The sequence below is a fragment of the Oncorhynchus kisutch genome, linkage group LG5 (assembly GCF_002021735.2).
Source record: "Oncorhynchus kisutch isolate 150728-3 linkage group LG5, Okis_V2, whole genome shotgun sequence".
NCBI classification, from domain to species: Eukaryota; Metazoa; Chordata; class Actinopteri; order Salmoniformes; family Salmonidae; genus Oncorhynchus; species Oncorhynchus kisutch.
Genome location: NC_034178.2, coordinates 71193826 through 71219100, shown reverse-complemented (window position 1 = coordinate 71219100; position 25275 = coordinate 71193826). Strand labels below are relative to the sequence as shown.

At 42.6% G+C, this 25275-nt stretch overlaps 1 pseudogene; it reads left to right on the top strand.

Moving 5' to 3' along the window:
• The first annotated feature begins 4551 nt into the window (after positions 1–4551).
• Positions 4552–23960, top strand: LOC116374126 (uncharacterized; annotated as a pseudogene).
• Positions 23961–25275: the final 1315 nt, after the last annotated feature.

Here is a 25275-nt window from a genome sequence, read left to right as displayed (position 1 = left end):
CAGATGAGAAAGGGGTGCTTAGCCCCCTCAAGCCAGTGTCTCCACACCTTCAGAGCTTTAACCACCGCTAGCAACTCCCGGTCCCCCACATCATAGTTACGCTCCGCTGGGCTGAGCTTCCTTGAGAAGAAAGCGCAGGGGCGGAGTTTTGGTGGCGTACCCGAGCGCTGTGATAGCACGGCACCCACCCCAGCCTCGGACGCGTCCACCTCCACTATGAATGGTAGAGAGGGGTCCGGAAACGCCAACACGGGCGCATCAGTGAACAGCGCCTTCAACTTGTTGAATGCTCCGTCCGCCTCTGCTGCCCACTGCAACCGCACCGGGCCCCCCTTCAGCAGTGAGGTAATGGGAGCCGCTACCTGGCCAAAACCCCGGATAAACCTCCGGTAGTAGTTGGCAAAACCCAAAAACCGCTGCACCTCCTTTACCGTGGTCGGAGTCGGCCAATTACGCACAGCCCTAATGCGGTCACCCTCCATCACTACCCCCGAGGTGGAAATGCGATATCCCAGAAAAGAGACGGCTCGTTTAGAGAACACGCATTTCTCAGCCTTGACGTATAGGTCATGCTCCAGCAGTCTACCAAGCACCTTGCGCACCAGAGACACATGCGCGGTGTGAGTGGCCGAGTAGATCAGAATGTCATCGATATAAACAACCACTCCCTGCCCGCACAGGTCCCTGAGAATCTCATCTACAAAGGATTGAAAGACGGCTGGAGCATTTTTTAACCCATACGGCATGACGAGGTACTCATAGTGGCCTGATGTAGTACTAAATGCGGTTTTCCACTCGTCTCCCTTCCGAATACGCACCAGACTATACGCGCTCCGGAGATCCAGTTTTGTGAAGAACTGCGCTCCGTGGAACGATTCCACTGCCGTAGCGATGAGAGGTAGAGGGTAACTATACCCCACTGTGATGGCGTTTAGACCTCTATAATCGATACACGGACGCAAACCTCCCTCCTTTTTCCTCACAAAAAAGAAACTCGAGGAGACGGGTGAAATGGAGGGCCGAATGTACCCCTGACCCAGCGACTCCGTGATATATGTCTCCATTGCCAACGTCTCCTCCTGGGACAGCGGGTACACGTGACTCTTGGGAAGCGCAGCGTCTACCTGGAGATCTATCGTACAATCCCTTCCCGGTCGATAAGGTGGTAATTTAGTCGCTTTCACTTTACTGAAAGCGATTGCCAAATCGGCATACTCGGGGGGAATGCACACCGTGGAACCCTGGTCTGGACTCTCCACCGACGTGGCACCGATGGAAACTCCCAAACACCTTCCAGAACACTCCTCTGACCACCCCTGGAGAACCCCCTGTCTCCACGAAATTTTAGGATTGTGCCGAGCCAACCAGGGAGTCCCCAGCACCACTGGAAACGCAGGCGAATCAATAATAAAGAAACTGATACGCTCCCTATGATTCCCCTGCGTCACCATGTCCAGTGGGACCGTGGTCTCCCTGACCATCCCTGACCCTAATGGCCGGCTATCTAGGGAGTGCACGGGGAAAGGAGAATCTATCGGCACCAGCGGAACCCCTAACTTAAGGGCGAGTCCGCGATCCATAAAGTTCCCAGCTGCGCCTGAATCGACTAGCGCCCTATGCTGGGAAGAGGGAAAAAAGTGAAGGAAAAAGGTTAAGACAAACATGTGGCCAACAGGGGGTTCTGGGTGAGTTTGATGCTGACTCACCTGGGGTGACCGAGAAGCGTTCCGCCTGCCATCTCTACTCCCAGACGGACCCCCCCAGCACCGATCAGACGTGTGTCCTCTCCGACCACAGTTGGTGCAGGGAAGGCCTCCTCCTCCGGTACCCCTCGGTGCAGCCCCTCCCAACTCCATCGGAATGGGAGCGGAGGGGCTGGGTGGTGGAACGCACACGACCCTCTCTGAACGCCCGCGGGCAGCCAGCAGATTATCCAGTCGAATGGACATGTCAATCAGCTGATCCAGTGACAGAGTGGTGTCCCGACACGCTAACTCCCGGCGGACGTCCTCTCGGAGACTACACCTGTAGTGGTCCATGAGGGCCCTGTCGTTCCACCCAGATCCGGCTGCCAAGGTCCGGAACTCCAGCGCGTAATCCTGGGCGCTCCTCCTCTCCTGCCTGAGATGAAATAGTCGTTCTCCCACCACAACACGGCACTCTGGGAAAACTCTGGGTAGTGCTCCCGCGCTGAGTCTGGGCCATTCCAGACTGCGTTCGCCCACTCCAGAGCACGACCCGTGAGGCAGGAGATGAGGACACTCACCCTCTCTGCTCCTGAGGGAGTGGGTCTGATGGTGGCCAGGTATAGTTCCAGCTGAAGCAGAAACCCCTGGCAACCCGTCGCCGCTCCATCATAAGCCTTCGGTAGCGTCAGACGGAGGGTGCTGGAGTCGGGAGATGGGGAGTCCGGAACCGTGGGTGCCGAAGGTGGAGAGAGGAGACCACTCCTCTCCCATCTGTCCATTCTCTCCATCACTTGATCCATCGCGGATCCGATCTGATGGAGGACAGTGGTGTGGTGGAGAACCCGTTGGGTTCATCGATGGGAGAGGATTGTCTGCTGCTCCTGCTGACTCCATTCAATTTGATAGGTGCGGGATTCTGTAATGCTCCGGGTGTCGTGGGTGTGGAGTCAAATGCAGGAGACAGAGAGTTCAATGCTGTGCGTCTTTTAATAGCACCTAACGCACCACAGGGTGCTCACAAAAGTTACGTTCCCAAACACAGGGAATCAAAATGTACAATGGAACAAATCACGATCAGGCACAAAACACGTACCTCTACAACAGAGCCGAAGGTTACATAGAAATAATCCCGCACAACAACCAGGCGGGCCGGCTGTCTAATAAAGACAAACGAATTAACCCTACACAGGTGCTACAACTAAACATACAAAGAGGGGGAGGAAAAACAATCAGTGGCAGCTAATAGGCCGGTGACGACGACCGCCGAGCGCCACCCGCCAGGGAAGAGGAAACACCCTCGGTCGGACTCGTGACAACCCTGCTGGCACCCAGCCATCCCCTTACGCAAAGTGATCTTTCGCGCTCGTTTTCTTTTTCTTTTTTTAACTAATGTCTAAAGACTGTTCACATCATGGGGAAGCCATAGGAAAAGGAAACTGGTTGATATCTCTTTAATTGGAGCAAAGGCAGGCAATGGAACATGGAGCTTTCAAAATAGCAGCCACTTCCTGGTTGGATTTTCCTCAGGTTTTCGCCTGCAATATCAATTCTGTTATACTCACAGACAATATTTTGACAGTTTTGGAAACTGTAGAGTGTTTTCTATCCTAATCTGACAATTATATGCATATTCTAGATTCTGGGCCTGAGAAATAGGCAGTTTAATTTGGGTATGTTTTTCATCCAAACATCAAAATACTGCCTCCTACACTCAACAGGACTACAAAGGGAAACCCAGCTCTAAACCCTCAGAGGTAGTAATCACTCCAGTGGGGAGAGGGGTGTTCTTCTTACCAAACCACATTACCTTTGTTTTGGAAGTGTTCAGAACAAGGTTAACGGTAGGGAAAGCTTGTTGGACACTAAGAAAGCTTTGTTGTAGAGCGTTTTACACAAAAACCCGGTACGGGCCAGCTGAGTATAAGACCGTATCATCTGCATGTAAATGGATGAGAGAACTTCCTGCCTGAGCTATGTTATTGATGTAATTTGAGAAGAGCGTAGGGTATATGACTTGGGTGGCTGGAGTCTTTGGCAATTTTTGGGGCTTTCCTCCGACACCGCCTGATATAGTGGTCCTGGATGGCAGGGAGCTCGACCCTGGTGATGTACTGGGCTGTCAGAACCACCGTCTGTAGCGCTTTGTGGTCAAGAGCGGTGCGTTTGCCATACCAAGCGGTGATGCAGCCAGTCAAGATGCTCTCAATGGTGCAGCTCTAGAACTTTTAGTGGACTTTGTCTCATGCATGAATATTAGATTTAAATTATGCAGACAGTGTGAAATATTATGATTAGAGTATCTTTAACATCACGTAGATAGTAAATCATACATTGTTGCCCTTATTATGTGCTCTGAACATAGTGACTTTTTATTCAGGAAAATGAGAAACCGGAAGCCTCTTGTGCAGTCAGTGTATATATAAATATTTATATTTCTGTATGAACTCAAACCATTAAGTAATGACTTTAACAATGATTACCTACTGCATACAAAGAGAACCAACCTACAGCACTAGACTACACTTCACTAGCATCATCCTTGTGGTATTGAGAGGTAAACATGGTAATGCTTTCACTGATTGCACGTAAAGGAAGATCATTCCTACATGATAGAGTGCTTGCTTTGTTATCATCTGATCTTTTGTCTTTTCTGTCATCCTGTGAACCCCTGTCATTGCTGTTCAAGGGCAATATTTCGTTTTTTGGATGCTGAAAACATTTAACTTATTGCCAACCACTAGAAATGGGAATCTATTTCTGAATGAATGTGTCCAGTTGTCTTACAAAAACAAATATTTTTTACTAAAGATGCACATGTTTGTCTTTCTCTTTGTCTTAGGTTGGCCATGGGTGGAAAGGGCTTCCTATGATATTTCATCCTGTTTATGTCTCTGGCTTCAGTATCCACTATCAAACAAACCCTTTTTTCAATACATGACCTCAGGGGCATAGAGTTTGGCCACACTTTTCCTCGACATGGCCTGATGCTGCTCCACTGGCTAGCCAACAACATTCACACTGACAACAACGGCAACATGAGACTCAATTTCAACCCAACTAGGGGAGACTATGGCTTTAATTTCTATGGAAACGCTGACAGACCCCGAGAGAAACAGAGACAGAGTCAGGATACAATCAGTTCATAGTAGATGAGGTCTACATCACACAGCATTACTCTCCAAATGAAAACAGAGGAAGTGCCTATGATCCAGACAATACATACCCTGTCAGTTTCAGCCTCTTAACACAAATCCAAGTTCTCCCAACCATTACTTATGAGATGTATTTCAACGTATACACAATGTAGAGATCAACGACAACAGTGTGGAGAACATCTGGGGACACACACATGGGCTGGCACTTCTTTTGGCAATTGCATTGTACTTGACACGTCCCAAGGTCTCATTTATACATCAAGTGTTTATTACCATGGAAAGCCAGCATCGCATGCAGGATGATGAAACTAAATCGATAAAGCTTGAGGTGAAAACCACAAATAGAGGAGGTACGAGATTCACCTTCAGTGGTATCCCCAGGAGGCTTTTTGACAAGGGTGTGATTTGGGCGCTTTATAAGAACAATGACAGTACGGACATGCTAGACTTTTCCTCAGTCATAGACGGTGCCTCTGGTTCCTTTGACACCTCAGTACCCCTCAACCCTGGTCTCCAGGCCAGGTTTCATCCGCACAAATCAAGGTGTCCTTTTCAATTATGCGGGAATTACAACACATCTTGGGAGGAAATACATAGGAGTTCTGAGTTTCATGATGCCAACAGAGAGATTCTCTTCGTAAAGGATGGAAAGGCCTGCGCTCACCTGTATGTGAAAAAGTCCTTCACTGACTGGATGGAGAAGTTGAATAACTCCTGGGTTGGGTTTTACTCTTCAGAAAAAAACAACACCAATGAATATAATACCTACCAATGGCAATGGGCTGTGAACTTTCTGAGGAAAGCCGCTCAGATTGGAAAGATATACCTGAGTATGACGTCTATGTGTACAGGTCTAGTATGCCCATGTCTCCTGGGGTCCAGGCCCGATTCATGCTGGAGAAATCTGGGGGTGAAAAGGCACGCACTCCACCCTGGGAGGTACGTACATCAGCAATTTAAAGCACACAATTTTTTACTGGTACGTGCTTTTGTCCATTGTGTTTAGCCTGGTTCTTACATGCCCATCCTATGCTTATTATTCATGGATTATTATCTATGGGATTTTTCATCCTGTTTCGTATTGATTACATATTATCATAATCTAATTGTGTAATTGTCTCCGTCCATTTTTGTTTATCATTTCTGCACCCTGCTAGTCCTTTATATTGATTGATTTGAATTGCTAATCTGTGCAGAGTGTAAAAATAAAAATATAAAGAATCTGTCCTCAATAAACTATTGAGGAAATTGAAGTGAAAACACAATAAAAAGCTGTGAAAATCAAATAATCTTGAGCACTTAGAAGATGGTCTGAGTGCAAGGGTGAGATAATGCTAGCCGGTCACGCTGATCATTGACTAATGTCCATAGTCAGTCAGTTTTCATATTAATGTAAGGTATTATGAAGGATGGAACCATCTGTGAACTGCCAAATATACTATACACATACACAAACACACATACAGGAACCTATAAATATAACATCTTCATTTCAAGAAAAGCATGTGTAAGTGAATTGGTTTTCCAACTTTATGAACCTTTCTTTACCCTTCGTGCTCGGTTAGTTTAGTTTATTAATTAAAAAACAAGCACACATAAACAATCAAGTCTGGGACTTATTTCCATTGTGGTTCTTCTTGAGACAAGATGGCTGGACAGGATCAAACACAGTATGGCAGAGAAATAATACAACCATAACAGAGAAGAAGAACATCTATCTCATCAAAAACAGAGAAGAAGAACATCTATCTCATCAAAAACAGAGAAGAAGAACTTCTATCTCATCATTCCAGTTACATCATAGGGGTTATTCATATGGGCATAGAAGACATCAAACATACTTTTACTTTATGTTTAAAGCTGTCCAGAGATGACGTTGTTTTTATGGGCAGAGGCAACTCATTCCATTCTGAGGCTCCAGTATACAAGAAATGACCTTTTCCAGTATTACTCCTGAACCTGTATAAGCTGATCTGATGACCTGATCTGGTGCTGTGATTGTGTGCATCACTAACACGAGGAAAGTAATCACTTAGATATCTGGGCGCAGAACCATAAATACTCCTGTAACCAAACCTAGTCTAATCTGGGACACCCTAGCCTCAACAGGCAGGACCATAAATACTCCTGTCAACCAAACCTAGTCTAATCTGGGACACCCTAGCCTCAACAGGCAGGACCATAAATACTCCTGTCAACCAAACCTAGTCTAATCTGGGACACCCTAGCCTCAACAGGCAGGACCATAAATACTCCTGTAACCAGACCTAGTCTAATCTGGGACACCCTAGCCTCAACAGGCAGCCAGTTTAGTTCCTGAAAGCAGCTCCTGCCTATGTGAGTACGTGGACTCACCTTCAATACTACCCTGATCAGCTTATTATGGGATATCTGGAGCTTCCCCTTCATAAGTTTAGATAAGCCCCCAAACCAGGAAGTACTAAGGTTAACAATGGGCCTCACATCCTTGATGACACAAACCTGTCTTCCTCCATTCCAGACCAGTGGGTTTGTCCGCACCTGGTATGTACTGTAGGCTTCAACGCTGACATACCCTGCCGATAACATTCTCTGCCCTCAGAAATAAGTAGTTATTACTCTCTAGGGATAAGTTGAATTTATTTTGAAACATGTGTTACCAAGTGGTGTTGTAGATCAGCCTTTTTAAAACTCAGTTTTGCTGGCCCTTGTCTTGTATCTGCCCTGTCTACTGGTTGTGTATGTAGACTACCAGAGGCATATTTTAGTCAGAGGAGAGAGACAAACACAGTCAAAATTTGATTCTAGTGGTAGGCTGCACAAGAAGGTGAGATTTTGTTTGGTTACTCATTTGTTTTATATTGATGTGAGGACAATAATACATCATACTACAGTATCGATCAATTAATAACAAGTTTCCAAATGTTATTTTGGAAGACCTTATGGTACATATTGTGACAGATTAAAGTGACAGTTCACTCCAAATTCAAAGTTGTCAGATTTTACAATTAGACATATTTCGACCTAACGTTTTCATATCTAGTGGTTTAACTATGTTCCTGGACACTTTTAATGTATTGCCAAACACTAGAAATAAATAACAGATAACATTTTTTTTAAACATTTCTGAAGGTAAAAACATTGACACAATCGTTGCTCTGACTTAGGTTGGTCATAAGTGGAAACGGTTTCCTAGGTTGTTTCATCCTGCTTTTGTCTCTGGCCTCATTATGTCCTATAAATGCCAATACACTGTAACCATTACCTCAATAAATGATCTCAAAGACAGAGTTTGGCCACGCCTCTCCACAACATGAACTGATGCTGCTCCAGTAGCTGGCCAACGACATGAATATTGAAAACAATGGCGACATGAGAATTGATTTTGATCCAACTAGGGGAGACTATGCATTTATTTATATGGAAATTATGGCCCTGAAAGAGGAAGTTACTGCTCACTAGGGAATGTGTCCCCTTTAAGAGGAAGTTACTACTCACTAGGGAATGTGTCCCCTTTAAGAGGAAGTTACTACTCACTAGGGAATGTGTCCCCTTTAAGAGGAAGTTACTACTCACTAGGGAATGTGTCCCCTTTAAGAGGAAGTTACTACTCACTAGGGAATGTGTCCCCTTTAAGAGGAAGTTACTACTCACTAGGGAATGTGTCCCCTTTAAGAGGAAGTTACTACTCACTAGGGAATGTGTCCCCTTTAAGAGGAAGTTACTGCTCACTAGAGAACTCGTCCCCTGGAAGAGGAAGTTACTACTCACTAGGGAATGTGTCCCCTTTAAGAGGAAGTTACTACTCACTAGGGAATGTGTCCCCTTTAAGAGGAAGTTACTACTCACTAGGGAATGTGTCCCCTTTAAGAGGAAGTTACTACTCACTAGGGAATGTGTCCCCTTTAAGAGGAAGTTACTACTCACTAGGGAATGTGTCCCCTTTAAGAGGAAGTTACTACTCACTAGGGAATGTGTCCCCTTTAAGAGGAAGTTACTACTCACTAGGGAATGTGTCCCCTTTAAGAGGAAGTTACTACTCACTAGGGAATGTGTCCCCTTTAAGAGGAAGTTACTACTCACTAGGGAATGTGTCCCCTTTAAGAGGAAGTTACTACTCACTAGGGAATGTGTCCCCTTTAAGAGGAAGTTACTACTCACTAGGGAATGTGTCCCCTTTAAGAGGAAGTTACTACTCACTAGGGAATGTGTCCCCTTTAAGAGGAAGTTACTACTCACTAGGGAATGTGTCCCCTTTAAGAGGAAGTTACTACTCACTAGGGAATGTGTCCCCTTTAAGAGGAAGTTACTACTCACTAGGGAATGTGTCCCCTTTAAGAGGAAGTTACTACTCACTAGGGAATGTGTCCCCTTTAAGAGGAAGTTACTACTCACTAGGGAATGTGTCCCCTTTAAGAGGAAGTTACTACTCACTAGGGAATGTGTCCCCTTTAAGAGGAAGTTACTACTCACTAGGGAATGTGTCCCCTTTAAGAGGAAGTTACTACTCACTAGGGAATGTGTCCCCTTTAAGAGGAAGTTACTACTCACTAGGGAATGTGTCCCCTTTAAGAGGAAGTTACTACTCACTAGGGAATGTGTCCCCTTTAAGAGGAAGTTACTACTCACTAGGGAATGTGTCCCCTTTAAGAGGAAGTTACTACTCACTAGGGAATGTGTCCCCTTTAAGAGGAAGTTACTACTCACTAGGGAATGTGTCCCCTTTAAGAGGAAGTTACTACTCACTAGGGAATGTGTCCCCTTTAAGAGGAAGTTACTACTCACTAGGGAATGTGTCCCCTTTAAGAGGAAGTTACTACTCACTAGGGAATGTGTCCCCTTTAAGAGGAAGTTACTACTCACTAGGGAATGTGTCCCCTTTAAGAGGAAGTTACTGCTCACTAGGGAATGTGTCCCCTTTAAGAGGAAGTTACTACTCACTAGGGAATGTGTCCCCTTTAAGAGGAAGTTACTACTCACTAGGCAATGTGTCCCCTTTAAGAGGAAGTTACTACTCACTAGGGAATGTGTCCCCTTTAAGAGGAAGTTACTACTCACTAGGCAATGTGTCCCCTTTAAGAGGAAGTTACTACTCACTAGGCAATGTGTCCCCTTTAAGAGGAAGTTACTACTCACTAGGGAATGTGTCCCCTTTAAGAGGAAGTTACTACTCACTAGGGAATGTGTCCCCTTTAAGAGGAAGTTACTACTCACTAGGGAATGTGTCCCCTTTAAGAGGAAGTTACTACTCACTAGGGAATGTGTCCCCTTTAAGAGGAAGTTACTACTCACTAGGGAATGTGTCCCCTTTAAGAGGAAGTTACTACTCACTAGGGAATGTGTCCCCTTTAAGAGGAAGTTACTACTCACTAGGGAATGTGTCCCCTTTAAGAGGAAGTTACTACTCACTAGGGAATGTGTCCCCTTTAAGAGGAAGTTACTACTCACTAGGGAATGTGTCCCCTTTAAGAGGAAGTTACTACTCACTAGGGAATGTGTCCCCTTTAAGAGGAAGTTACTACTCACTAGGGAATGTGTCCCCTGGAAGAGGAAGTTACTACTCACTAGGGAATGTGTCCCCTGGAAGAGGAAGTTACTACTCACTAGGGAATGTGTCCCCTGGAAGAGGAAGTTACTACTCACTAGGGAATGTGTCCCCTGGAAGAGGAAGTTACTACTCACTAGGGAATGTGTCCCCTGGAAGAGGAAGTTACTACTCACTAGGGAATGTGTCCCCTTTAAGAGGAAGTTACTACTCACTAGGGAATGTGTCCCCTGGAAGAGGAAGTTACTACTCACTAGGGAATGTGTCCCCTTTAAGAGGAAGTTACTACTCACTAGGGAATGTGTCCCCTTTAAGAGGAAGTTACTACTCACTAGGGAATGTGTCCCCTGGAAGAGGAAGTTACTACTCACTAGGGAATGTGTCCCCTGGAAGAGGAAGTTACTACTCACTTGATCATTTGTCCTGTGAAAACGGAAGTTACTATTCTCTGAAGAATGTGTCCCCTGGAAGAGGAAGTTACTACTCACTAGGCAATGTGTCCCCTGGAAGAGGAAGTTACTACTCACTAGATAATGTGTCCCCTGGAAGAGGAAGTTACTACTCACTAGATAATGTGTCCCCTGAAAGAGGAAGTTACTCCTCACTAGATCATTTGTCCTGTGAAAACGGAAGTTACTATTCTCTAAAGAATGTGTCCCCTTTAAGAGGATGTTACTACTCACTAGGGAATGTGTCCCCTTTAAGAGGAAGTTACTCCTCAGTAGATAATTTGTCCCCCGAAAGAGGAAGTTACTCCTCACTAGACCATTTGTCCCTTGAAAGAAGAAGTCACTACTCACTAGATCATTTGTCCCCTGAAAGAGGAAGATACTCATCAACCTTGTTGTCAAGAGACTGGACATTGGCGAGGAGAATGCTAGGGAGTGGTGCACGATGTGCCCGTCTCCGGAGTCTGACCAGAAGACCGCTTCGTTTTCCCCTTTTTCGAAGTTGTTTTTTGGGGTCGCCGGCTGGGATCCATTCCGTTGTCCTGGGTGAAAGGCAGAACGCAGGATCCGCTTCGCGAAAGTCATATTCTTGGTCGTACTGATGGTGAGTTGAAGCTGCTCTTATGTTCAGTAGTTCTTCTCGACTGTATGTAATGAAACCTAAGATGTACCTGGGGTACCAATGTAAGAAATAACACGTAAAAAAACAAAAAACTGCATAGTTTCCTAGGAACGCGAAGCGAGGCGGCCATCTCTGTCGGTGCCGGAAGTAAGTCGAGGTCAGTACAGGTGTGAGGCGAGGTCAGTACAGGTGCATCAAAGCTGGGACCGAGAGACCGAAAAACAGCTTATATCTCAAGGCCATCAGACTGTTAAACAGCCACCACTAACATTGAGTGGCTGCTGCCAACACACTGACTCAACTCCAGCCACTTTAATAATGGGAATTGATGGGAAATTATGTAAAATATATCACTAGCCACTTTAAACAATGCTACTTAATATAATGTTTACATACCCTACATCATTCATCTCATATGTATACGTATATACTGTACTCTATATCATCTACTGCATCCTTATGTAATACATGTATCACTAGCCACTTTAACTATGCCACTTTGTTTACATACTCATCTCATATGTATATACTGCACTCAATACCATCTACTGTATCTTGCCTATGCTGCTCTGTACCATCACTCATTCATATATCTTATGTACATATTATTTATCCCCTTACACTTGTCTATAAGGTAGTAGTTTTGGAATTGTTAGCTAGATTACTTGTTGGTTATTACTGCATTGTCGGAACTAGAAGCACAAGCATTTCGCTACACTCGCACTAACATCTGCTAACCATGTGTATGTGACAAATACAATTTGATTTGATTTGATTTACTCCAAACTAGATCATTTGTCCCCTGAAAGAGGAAGATACTCCAAACTAGATCATTTGTCCCCTTAAAGAGGAAGTTACTACTCACTAGATCATTTGTCCCCTGAAAGAGGAAGATACTCCAAACTAGATCATTTGTCCCCTTAAAGAGGAAGTTACTACTCACTAGGCAATGTGTCCCCTGGAAGAGGAAGTTACTACTCACTAGATAATGTGTCCCCTGGAAGAGGAAGTTACTACTCACTAGATAATGTGTCCCCTGAAAGAGGAAGTTACTCCTCACTAGATCATTTGTCCTGTGAAAACGGAAGTTACTATTCTCTAAAGAATGTGTCCCCTTTAAGAGGATGTTACTACTCACTAGGGAATGTGTCCCCTTTAAGAGGAAGTTACTCCTCAGTAGATAATTTGTCCCCCGAAAGAGGAAGTTACTCCTCACTAGACCATTTGTCCCTTGAAAGAAGAAGTCACTACTCACTAGATCATTTGTCCCCTGAAAGAGGAAGATACTCATCAACCTTGTTGTCAAGAGACTGGACATTGGCGAGGAGAATGCTAGGGAGTGGTGCACGATGTGCCCGTCTCCGGAGTCTGACCAGAAGACCGCTTCGTTTTCCCCTTTTTCGAAGTTGTTTTTTGGGGTCGCCGGCTGGGATCCATTCCGTTGTCCTGGGTGAAAGGCAGAACGCAGGATCCGCTTCGCGAAAGTCATATTCTTGGTCGTACTGATGGTGAGTTGAAGCTGCTCTTATGTTCAGTAGTTCTTCTCGACTGTATGTAATGAAACCTAAGATGTACCTGGGGTACCAATGTAAGAAATAACACGTAAAAAAACAAAAAACTGCATAGTTTCCTAGGAACGCGAAGCGAGGCGGCCATCTCTGTCGGTGCCGGAAGTAAGTCGAGGTCAGTACAGGTGTGAGGCGAGGTCAGTACAGGTGCATCAAAGCTGGGACCGAGAGACCGAAAAACAGCTTATATCTCAAGGCCATCAGACTGTTAAACAGCCACCACTAACATTGAGTGGCTGCTGCCAACACACTGACTCAACTCCAGCCACTTTAATAATGGGAATTGATGGGAAATTATGTAAAATATATCACTAGCCACTTTAAACAATGCTACTTAATATAATGTTTACATACCCTACATCATTCATCTCATATGTATACGTATATACTGTACTCTATATCATCTACTGCATCCTTATGTAATACATGTATCACTAGCCACTTTAACTATGCCACTTTGTTTACATACTCATCTCATATGTATATACTGCACTCAATACCATCTACTGTATCTTGCCTATGCTGCTCTGTACCATCACTCATTCATATATCTTATGTACATATTATTTATCCCCTTACACTTGTCTATAAGGTAGTAGTTTTGGAATTGTTAGCTAGATTACTTGTTGGTTATTACTGCATTGTCGGAACTAGAAGCACAAGCATTTCGCTACACTCGCACTAACATCTGCTAACCATGTGTATGTGACAAATACAATTTGATTTGATTTGATTTACTCCAAACTAGATCATTTGTCCCCTGAAAGAGGAAGATACTCCAAACTAGATCATTTGTCCCCTTAAAGAGGAAGTTACTACTCACTAGATCATTTGTCCCCTGAAAGAGGAAGTTACTCCTCACTAGATCATTTGTCCCCTGAAAGAGGAAGTTACTACTCACTAGGGATTTCTGCAGGAGGAAATAGAAATCACAATAACGCTACATCCTGAAGATGTCACTGGAATGTTCTTCACCTCATGGCGACATCGAGGAGTTCAGACAGAGAAACAGGGTCAGAGTTCAGTCAGCACTTTAGTGAAGTCTACATCACACAGCATTATCACCCAGATGACTACAGAGTAACAGGGTCAGAGTTCAGTCAGCACTTAGTGAAGTCTCATCACACAGCATTATCACCCATATGACTACAGAGTAACAGGGTCAGAGTTCAATCAGCACATAGTGAGGTCTACATCACACAGCATTATCACCCAGATGAGTACAGAAGGGAGAAGCTGTGACCCAAGCTATACATACTGTGTGGATGTCAACCTCCTAAGAGAAATTCAAATGCTCTCAACCTTTACCGGAGGTGAAACTCCATATAAAGACGTGATTCATGAAAGAAAGTTTGAAGCATCTTGTAAAAACCTGGAGGACACCTGGTCTGCCACTTGTACAGGCAAATGTACAGTACTGAGTCAGGTAACCAACTGTACAGTACTGAGTCAGGTAAACCACCAACTGTACAGTACTGAGTCAGGTAAACCACCAACTGTACAGTACTCCACACGCTCCAGGGGACTAAACCACCAAGGCGTTGTGTCATTTAAATTCTGAATGACAGGATGGAGAATGACGACTTCATATTTGAAAACTACGCAAGAAGTAAAAGCCAGGATCATCTGGATCCCAAAGAGGCTTTTGGACCAGGATGTAATGGTGGTGCTTCATAAGGATAGTGATGGTGATAGAGTTTATTTATTTTTATTTAACTAGGCAAGTCAGTTAAGAACAAATTCTTATTTACAATGACAGCCCCACCCCGGCCAAACCCTAACACTGGGCCAATTGTGCGCCGCCCTTTGGGACTCCCAATCACAGACGGATGTGATACAGCCTGGAATCGAACCAAGGTCTGTAGTGATGCCTCAGCACTGAGATGCAGTGCTTTAGAAGTTCATTTGAAATCTGAATGCACTATAACCATGCATTGTGCCTTAGTCCTTTGTGCCACTCGGGAACCCCAGTAGGAGTGAGCTAGACTGTGTCTTGGCTGACAGAGACTCTGGCAACACCTCAGTACCCCTCAACCCTCTAGGTCAGGCTTCAGAAAACTATCATGCTCATCCACTGTCGGGAAGGAGGTCTGGAGAGGTTTTAAGTTTCATGTTGCCAACAGAGAGAATCCTGCTGATAATAACGGCTATGATGCCAGTCTGCAGCTCTTCGTAAAGGATGGAAAGGCCTGCGCTCACCTGTATGTGACGAAGTCCTTCACTGACTGGAAGGAGAAGTTAAATAACTCCTGGGTTGGGTTCAACTCTTCCCTTAATAAATCCATGCTCTACTATAATACCTGGCAATGGGCAGTGTCTTTTCCGAAAGAAATACAATCAGATTTCGGTGGGCTTAGCTGAATATAACGTCTATATCTAGTATAGTCATCGCTCATCACTGATTTATGCTGCAGAGTAGATCCAGTGAAATAGCCCTACTATGCCTTGCGACAGAGTTGTGCTCAGACAAATCATATCACAAAGGGATTACAGATGAGCCGTAGTGACAGTAGAAATTGACAGAGAAATCACCCTGTCATGTACAATGCATCAACAATTTACACAATAATACAGCTATTTACATGTTTTAGTGTTGGCATTGTGTTGTACGTTATTTGGTTCTTAGATGTGCTTCTTCTGTCTTTCAGTTTGATGTATTATTACACTGTTTCATATTGATTACGCAACGTTGATAATGTAGCTGATAACGGACTGTGTAATTACCTCTTGTCAGTGTTTGTTTCCTTTCTGCACCCTGCTTGTACTTTTTATTGATTGATTTTGCTCATCTGTGTGAAATGTGAAAGAAAGAGAGCCAGTTCTCGCTTATCTGGTCAATCCAATGGGGGGGGGGGGGGGGAAATAAACACTTGTGAACAGTCAAGTTTGACTCATCCTCAACATAATGAAAAGCTGACTGGTTCTGGAGCTGGTCAATGTAGATTTATTGAATTCAGTCAATGAAATTGTTCAATTTTGAGCTTGACGCTTTTGCCGATGAGTGTCAAGTATTTACATACTGTAACAGACAAGGTTTTGAAAGAAGCCACCCAAAGACAAACAAACAAACAAGTAAACAAGTAAACAAACACACAGAGCAATGATTACAGCATCAACGGTGGTTATGATTAGCATTAGCATAGCATGCATTAATAATCTAAACGCTGCATTTACCTTTCTAGATCCCTTCAGATATTATGATTAGCATTAGCATAGCATGCATTAATAATCTAAACGCTGCATTTACCTTTCTAGATCCCTTCAGATATTATGATTAGCATTAGCATAGCATGCATTAATAATCTAAACGCTGCATTCTCCTTTCTAGATCCCTTCAGATATTATGATTAGCATTAGCATAGCATGCATTAATAATCTAAACGCTGCATTCTCCTTTCTAGATCACTTCAGATATTATGATTTTTTAAGTGAAATAGAATGATATAACATCTCTGGAGAGACCATTATGGGGGATTGTGTGTAGATTGCTTTAAGAAAAAACAAAGAATTTAATCCATTTTGAGAATAAGTCTGTAACTTTAACAACATGTAGAAAAAGTGAAAGGGTCTGAATACTTTCTGAATGGACTGTAACCAGATACAAAACCAGCCATCTATGGTCTAGCTACCGGTATACTCACCATCATTAGGAACCAACCTATTCCACATGGTAGGGTACTAGGGTCCTTTTGGCTGGGCACGCAAACCATAGTTGGCTGTGCATCCTACTGGAAACATGCATTGTCGAACCAGAGCCAGGGCATGGTCAAACCTTTTCAATCTCAAATGGCAGTGATCCTTTGGCTCGTGTTGGGGGCCATGAAACAACAAAGCCGCATTCAATGAAAGGAAGTGGAGTGGGCTGCGGAGCGATTTGCATGTCGAGCTTGGCAAAAGGGGGCATGAATTGTTGACAGCCAAACTCATTGTGATGCACTCAGGTTACAAACTAGGTTTTAGATGAGACTTCTTGACCAACATTATCGACATTATTATTACAATTTGTAGTCAATTTTGACATTAGAATACATGTTTCTGACTCATATCGATTAGTTGGTTTTTAGGGGCAGTAGTTCATTAAGTGAAATATTAGCTTGATCTTGAGTTCATTACGGTATGGCAAATCTAATTAAATTCATTTGCAATAATAGTGTTTCACGTGATTTTTGAATGACTACCTCATCTCCATATACCCCAACACATACAAGTATCTGTAAGGTACCTCAGTCAAGTAGTGAATTTCAAACACAGTTTCAACCACAAAGACCAGGGAGATTTTCCAATGCCTTGCAACGAAGAGCACCTATTGGTAGATGGGTAAAAAAATATATATAACAGACATTGAATATCACTTTGAGCATGGTGAAGTTATTAATTACACTTTGGATGGTGTATCAATACACCCAGTCACTAGAGAGATACAGTCGTCCTTCTCTCTCATTGGCCGGAGAGGAAGGAAACCCCTCAGGGATTTCTCCATGAAGCCAAATTATGACTTTATTACAGCTACAGAGTTTAATGGCTGTTATAAGAAAAATATGGGGATGGATCAACAACATTGTAGTTACTCCACAATACTAACCTAAATGACAGAGTGATAAGAAGGAAGCCAGTACTGAATACAACATATTCCATAACATGCATCCTGTTTGCACTAAAGTAAAATTGCAAAAAAAAAAATATAAGAAATTGTATTTTTTGTACTGAATAGAAAGCATTATGTTTGGGGCAAATCCAATTGAAGACATCACTGAGTACTACTATTCTTAGCATGGTCACTGAATCATGTTATGGCTATTCTTGAAATCATTAAGGACTGGCGTCTTTCTATATACAAGCATACCAGTGAGGATTTCCTACACTGGACAACTTGTTACAGCTGTTGACAAGTCATTGTTAATAATCTGCCAAATTTTGTCATGTCATTACATTAAGTTATAAAGGGGATCATAGCTATATTCAAGAGTTTAACCATTTCAAATTCACGAGTTTAACCATTTCTCATGGTTGGTGTCTTGACGTACTTGTCCAAAATCATGTTACATAAAACATTACTTTTCCATCCTTGTATTTATGGCAGTGTAAGTTGTCGTTAAATCCAGGGGCGCAACTTCGGTTTTAGAAGTGGGGGGGACATCATTTCATTTTTTTTAATTATTTCTGTCGGATTAACAGGGCATGGTCGTAAAGCACACCGTTGCCTCATTTTGTATCACATTCCTATAACCAAACTGGGGGGGGGGGACAAAAATACAATTTCAGAATGTGAGGGGGGCGACATTTTCCCCAATGAAAGTTGCGCCCCTGGTTATATCATATAAGAATCGTTACTCCCTGTCAGATTCCTGGATCTAGCTGTCCGACAGTGTTCTGTATAGAGATATCAGAAATGGATTGTAACTGCTGGAAATGTTGCTGCAAGGCCAGTAGGAGGCCCTCTTTATTTTGGTATAAAAAATACTGTATATGCCAATGCCCCTGGGCAGTGATTGGGGACATTGCCCTATGTAAGGTGTTTTCTTTTGGATGGGACGTTAAAAGTCTGTCCTGACTCTCTGTCATCACTGAAGATCCCATGGCACTTATTGTAAGAGTAGGGGTGTTAACCCCGGTGTCCTGGCTAAATTCCCAATCTGGTCCTCATCATTGTCACCTAATCATCCCCAACTTCAAAACGGCTCATTCATCCCCCCTCCTCTCCAATGTAACTGTTCCCCGGGTCGTTGTTGAGAATGTGCTCTCAGTCAACTTATCTGGTAAAATAATAACAATTGTTCAGCAGTCTTATGGCTTGGGGGTATTTGTACTTGTATTTATTAAAGATCCCCATTAGCTGCTGCCAAAACAGCAGCTGCTCTTCCCGGTATAAGCTGTTTTGGAGCCTTTTTGTCCCAGACTTGGCGCTCGATACAGCATGCCGTGCGGTGGCAGAGAGAACAGTTTATGACTAGGGTGGCTGGAGTGCTTGACAATTTTTGGGGGCCTTCCTCTGACACCACCTGGTATAGAGGTCCTGGATGGCAGGAAGTTCAGCACCATAGGTACTACCCAGTTTTTCCTGGATCCACATTGAATCTAATAATTGATGTTGATAGTCTGTTGTTTCCTGCTTGATTTACAGCAAGGTCTCGTTAGATTTTAACAGAGAAAGCATCAAGCATGAGTTTATGTTTTCGTATGTTTTCGTGCCTTGGATTGGAGACCTACTCTTCTGTGCATAGTTTGTGTAGGATAGACTATTGTGCAACACCCGACGCTATTCTTATAAATGTTTCTGGATATGATGACAACAAATGACATGGTCTACTGGGCTTCTCGATATGATCTGGTAATGAAATAGCATGACAAATATATTTTGTTCCCCTTGTTAGAACGTTTTAACACTGGTGCAGAGGAACAGAACGGTGTACCAATTCATAAAGATCCATCCATATGCTATGGAGTTATACCATAAGAAGTGTTTAATGGACAAAATGCTTTAAAACTGCACCGGCTTAAAGAAAGGATAATTGTTTCATTGAATGTTACTTTGGGTAATCAATTAGATTCCTTCTACGGTTTACTCCCTATTGATGAGATGCATTTGAGATCATTTTTTTGTTTTCCCGTGTTATAATCGTGTGTATATTTTGTTTTCATGTATTTTCATGAGGACCACAATGGAAATACATGATCATATCAAATGTAGTTGTACTGCCATTGATAAAAGATTGTTCAACTATTTTAGCTGAACAACATACCAGTGTTTTTTTTATTTAGTTATAGTCTTAGTCACATTTTAGTCTTAGTCACATTTTCGTCATTTCATTTGAGTCTTAGTCACATTTTAGTCATTTCATTTGAGTCTTAGTCACATTTTAGTCATTTCATTTGAGTCTTAGTCACATTTTAGTCATTTCATTTGAGTCTTAGTCACATTTTAGTCATTTCATTTGAGTCTTAGTCACATTTTCGTCATTTCATTTGAGTCTTAGTCACATTTTAGTCATTTCATTTGAGTCTTAGTCACATTTCAGTCATTTCATTTGAGTCTTAGTCACATTTTAGTCATTTCATTTGAGTCTTAGTCACATTTGAGTCATTTCATTTGAGTCTTAGTCACATTTTAGTCATTTCATTTGAGTCTTAGTCACATTTTAGTCATTTCATTTGAGTCTTAGTCACATTTTAGTCATTTCATTTGAGTCTTAGTCACATTTTAGTCATTTCATTTGAGTCTTAGTCAAATTTTAGTCATTTCATTTGAGTCTTAGTCACATTTTAGTAATTTCATTTGAGTCTTAGTCACATTTTAGTCATTTCATTTGAGTCTTAGTCACATTTGAGTCATTTCATTTGAGTCTTAGTCACATTTGAGTCATTTCATTTGAGTCTTAGTCACATTTTAGTCATTTCATTTGAGTCTTAGTCACATTTTAGTCATTTCATTCGAGTCTTAGTCACATTTTAGTCATTTCATTTGAGTCTTAGTAACATTTGAGTCATTTCATTTGAGTCTTAGTCACATTTTAGTCATTTCATTTGAGTCTTAGTCACATTTTAGTCATTTCATTTGAGTCTTAGTCACATTTTAGTCATTTCATTTGAATCTTAGTCACATTTCAGGCAACTAAAACTAGAACAGTTCAGTCTAGTTTTAGTCGCAGATATTTTTTGTCACATAATAGTCAGCGCATTCTTTTTTCTATATATTAAATAATGAATATTTAGGCTACTTCTAACTTCCATCATGTGAACCTTCTGTTCAGAAAGTATTCATACCCTTGTCTTATTCCACATGTTGGTACTGCCTGAATTCAAAACAGATTAAACAGATATTTTTCTCTCATTTTTGCACATTTATTGAAAATAATAAACAGAAACATCATATTTTACGCAAATGAACTTAATTAGATTTGCCATACTGTAATGAACTTCAGACCAAGCTAATATTTCACTTAATGAACTACTGCTCCTAAAAAACAACTAATCGATATGAGTCAGAAATATGTATTCTAATGTCAAAATTGACTACAAATTCTAATAATAATGTTGATAATGTTGGTCAAGAAGTCTCATCTAAAACCTAGTTTGTAACCTGAGTGCATCACAATAAGTTTGGCTGTCAACAATTCATGCCCCCTTTTGCCAAGCTCGACATGCAAATCGCTCCGCAGCCCACTCCACTTCCTTTCATTGAATGGGGCTTTGTTGTTTCATGGCCCCCAACACGAGCCAAAGGATCACTGCCATTTGAGATTGAAAAGGTTTGACCATGCCTTGGCTCTGGTTCGACAATGCATGTTTCCAGTAGGATGCACAGCCAACTATGGTTTGCGTGCCCTGCCAAAAGGACCCTAGTACCCTACCATGTGGAATAGGTTGGTCCCTAATGATGGTGAGTATACCGGTAGCTAGACCATAGATGGCTGGTTTTGTATCTGGTTACAGTCCATTCAGAAAGTATTCAGACCCTTTCACTTTTTCTACATGTTGTTACGTTACAGACTTATTCTCAAAATGGATTAAATTCTTTGTTTTTTCTTAAATCAATCTACACACAATCCCCCATAATGGTCTCTCCAGAGATGTTATATCATTCTATTTCACTTCAAAAATCATAATATCTGAAGTGATCTAGAAAGGTGAATGCAGCGTTTAGATTCTTAATGCATGCTATGCTTATGCTAATCATAACCACCGTTGATGCTGTAATCATTGCTTGTTTGTTTGTTTGTCTTTGGGTGACTTCTTTCAAAACCTTGTCTGTTACAGTATGTAAATACTTGACACTCATCGGCAAAAGCGTCAAGCTCAAAATTGAACAATTTCATTGACTGAATTCAATAAATCTACATTGACCAGCTCCAGAACCAGTCAGCTTTTCATTATGTTGAGGATGAGTCAAACTTGACTGTTCACAAGTGTTTATTCCCCCCCCCCCCCCCCATTGGATTGACCAGATAAGCGAGAACTGGCTCTCTTTCTTTCACATTTCACACAGATGAGCAAAATCAATCAATAAAAAGTACAAGCAGGGTGCAGAAAGGAAACAAACACTGACAAGTGGTAATTACACAGTCCGTTATCAGCTACATTATCAACGTTGCGTAATCAATATGAAACAGTGTAATAATACATCAAACTGAAAGACAGAAGAAGCACATCTAAGAACCAAATAACGTACAACACAATGCCAACACTAAAACATGTAAATAGCTGTATTATTGTGTAAATTGTTGATGCATTGTACATGACAGGGTGATTTCTCTGTCAATTTCTACTGTCACTACGGCTCATCTGTAATCCCTTTGTGATATGATTTGTCTGAGCACAACTCTGTCGCAAGGCATAGTAGGGCTATTTCACTGGATCTACTCTGCAGCATAAATCAGACCGGGACCACAGGAGCGATGACTATACTAGATATAGACGTTATATTCAGCTAAGCCCTCCAAAATCTGATTGTATTTCTTTCGGAAAAGACACTGCCCATTGCCAGGTATTATAGTAGAGCATGGATTTGTTAAGGGAAGAGTTGAACCCAACCCAGGAGTTATTTAACTTCTCCTTCAAGTCACTGAAGGACTTCGTCACATACAGGCGAGCGCAGGCCTTTCCATCCTTTACGAAGAGCTGCAGACTGGCATCATAGCCGTTATTATCAGCAGGATTCTCTCTGTTGGCAACATGAAACTTAAAACCTCTCCAGACCTCCTTCCCGACAGTGGATGAGCATGATACTTTTATGAAGCCTGACCTAGAGGGTTGAGGGGTACTGAGGTGTTGCCAGTGTCTCTGCCAGGCAAGACACAGTCTAGCTCACTCCTACTGGGGTTCCCAGGTGGCACAAAGGACTAAGGCACAATGCATGGTTATAGTGCATTCAGATTGCAAATGAACTTCTAAAGCACTGCATCTCAGTGCTGAGGCATCACTACAGACCGTGGTTCGATTCCAGGCTGTATCACATCTGTCTGTGATTGGGAGTCCCATAGGGCGGCGCACAATTGGCCCAGTGTTAGGGTTTGGCCGGGGTGGGGCTGTCATTGTAAATAAGAATTTGTTCTTAACTGACTTGCCTAGTTAAATAAAAATAAATAAACTCTATCACCATCACTATCCTTATGAAGCACCACCATTACATCCTGGTCCAAAAGCCTCTTTGGGATCCAGATGATCCTGGCTTTTACTTCTTGCGTAGTTTTCAAATATGAAGTCGTCATTCTCCATCCTGTCATTCAGAATTTAAATGACACAACGCCTTGGTGGTTTAGTCCCCTGGAGCGTGTGGAGTACTGTACAGTTGGTGGTTTACCTGACTCAGTACTGTACAGTTGGTGGTTTACCTGACTCAGTACTGTACATTTGCCTGTACAAGTGGCAGACCAGGTGTCCTCCAGGTTTTTACAAGATGCTTCAAACTTTCTTTCATGAATCACGTCTTTATATGGAGTTTCACCTCCGGTAAAGGTTGAGAGCATTTGAATTTCTCTTAGGAGGTTGACATCCACACAGTATGTATAGCTTGGGTCACAGCTTCTCCCTCCTGTACTCATCTGGGTGATAATGATGTGTGATGTAGACCTCACTATGTGCTGATTGAACTCTGACCCTGTTACTCTGTGGTCATCTGGGTGATAATGCTGTGTGATGTAGACCTCACTATGTGCTGATTGAACTCTGACCCTGTTACTCTGTAGTCATCTGGGTGATAATGCTGTGTGATGTAGACCTCACTATGTACTGATTGAACTCTGACCCTGTTACTCTGTAGTCATCTGGGTGATAATGCTGTGTGATGTAGACCTCACTATGTACTGATTGAACTCTGACCCTGTTACTCTGTAGTCATCTGGGTGATAATGCTGTGTGATGTAGACCTCACTATGTACTGATTGAACTCTGACCCTGTTACTCTGTAGTCATCTGGGTGATAATGCTGATTTCTATTTCCTCCTGCAGAAATCCCTAGTGAGTAGTAACTTCCTCTTTCACGGGACAAATGGTCTAGTGAGGAGTATCTTCCTCTTTCAGTGGACAAATGATCTAGTGAGTAGTATCTTCCTCTTTCAGTGGACAAATGATCTAGTGAGGAGTAACTTCCTCTTTCAGTGGACAAATGGTCTAGTGAGTAGTAACTTCCTCTTTCACAGGACAAATGGTCTAGTGAGTAGTATCTTCCTATTTCAGTGGACAAATGGTCTAGTGAGGAGTAACTTCCTCTTTCAGTGGACAAACGGTCTAGTGAGGAGTAACTTCCTCTTTCAGTGGACAAATGGTCTAGTGAGTAGTAACTTCCTCTTTTGGGGGACAAATTATCTACTGAGTGGTAACTTCCTCTTAAAGGGGACACATTCCCAAGTGAGCAGTAACTTCTTCTTAAAGGGGACACATTCCCTAGTGAGCAGTAACTTCCTCTTAAAGGGGACACATTCCCTAGTGAGCAGTAACTTCCTCTTAAAGGGGACACATTCCCTAGTGAGTAGTAACTTCCTCTTAAAGGGGACACATTCCTTAGAGAATTGTAACTTCCGTTTTCACAGGACAAATTATCTAGTGAGTAGTAACTTCCTCTTTCAGGGGACGAGTTCTCTAGTGAGTAGTAACTTCCTCTTAAAGGGGACACATTCCCTAGTGAGTAGTAACTTCCTCTTAAAGGGGACACATTCCCTAGCGAGTAGTAACTTCCTCTTAAAGGGGACACATTCCCTAGTGAGTAGTAACTTCCTCTTAAAGGGGACACATTCCCTAGTGAGTAGTAACTTCCTCTTAAAGGGGACACATTCCCTAGTGAGTAGTAACTTCCTCTTAAAGGGGACACATTCCCTAGTGAGTAGTAACTTCCTCTTCCAGGGGACGAGTTCTCTAGTGAGTAGTAACTTCCTCTTAAAGGGGACACATTCCCTAGTGAGTAGTAACTTCCTCTTAAAGGGGACACATTCCCTAGTGAGTAGTAACTTCCTCTTAAAGGGGACACATTCCCTAGTGAGTAGTAACTTCCTCTTAAAGGGGACACATTCCCTAGTGAGTAGTAACTTCCTCTTAAAGGGGACACATTCCCTAGTGAGTAGTAACTTCCTCTTAAAGGGGACACATTCCCTAGTGAGTAGTAACTTCCTCTTAAAGGGGACACATTCCCTAGTGAGTAGTAACTTCCTCTTAAAGGGGACACATTCCCTAGTGAGTAGTAACTTCCTCTTAAAGGGGACACATTCCCTAGTGAGCAGTAACTTCCTCTTAAAGGGGACACATTCCCTAGTGAGTAGTAACTTCCTCTTAAAGGGGAC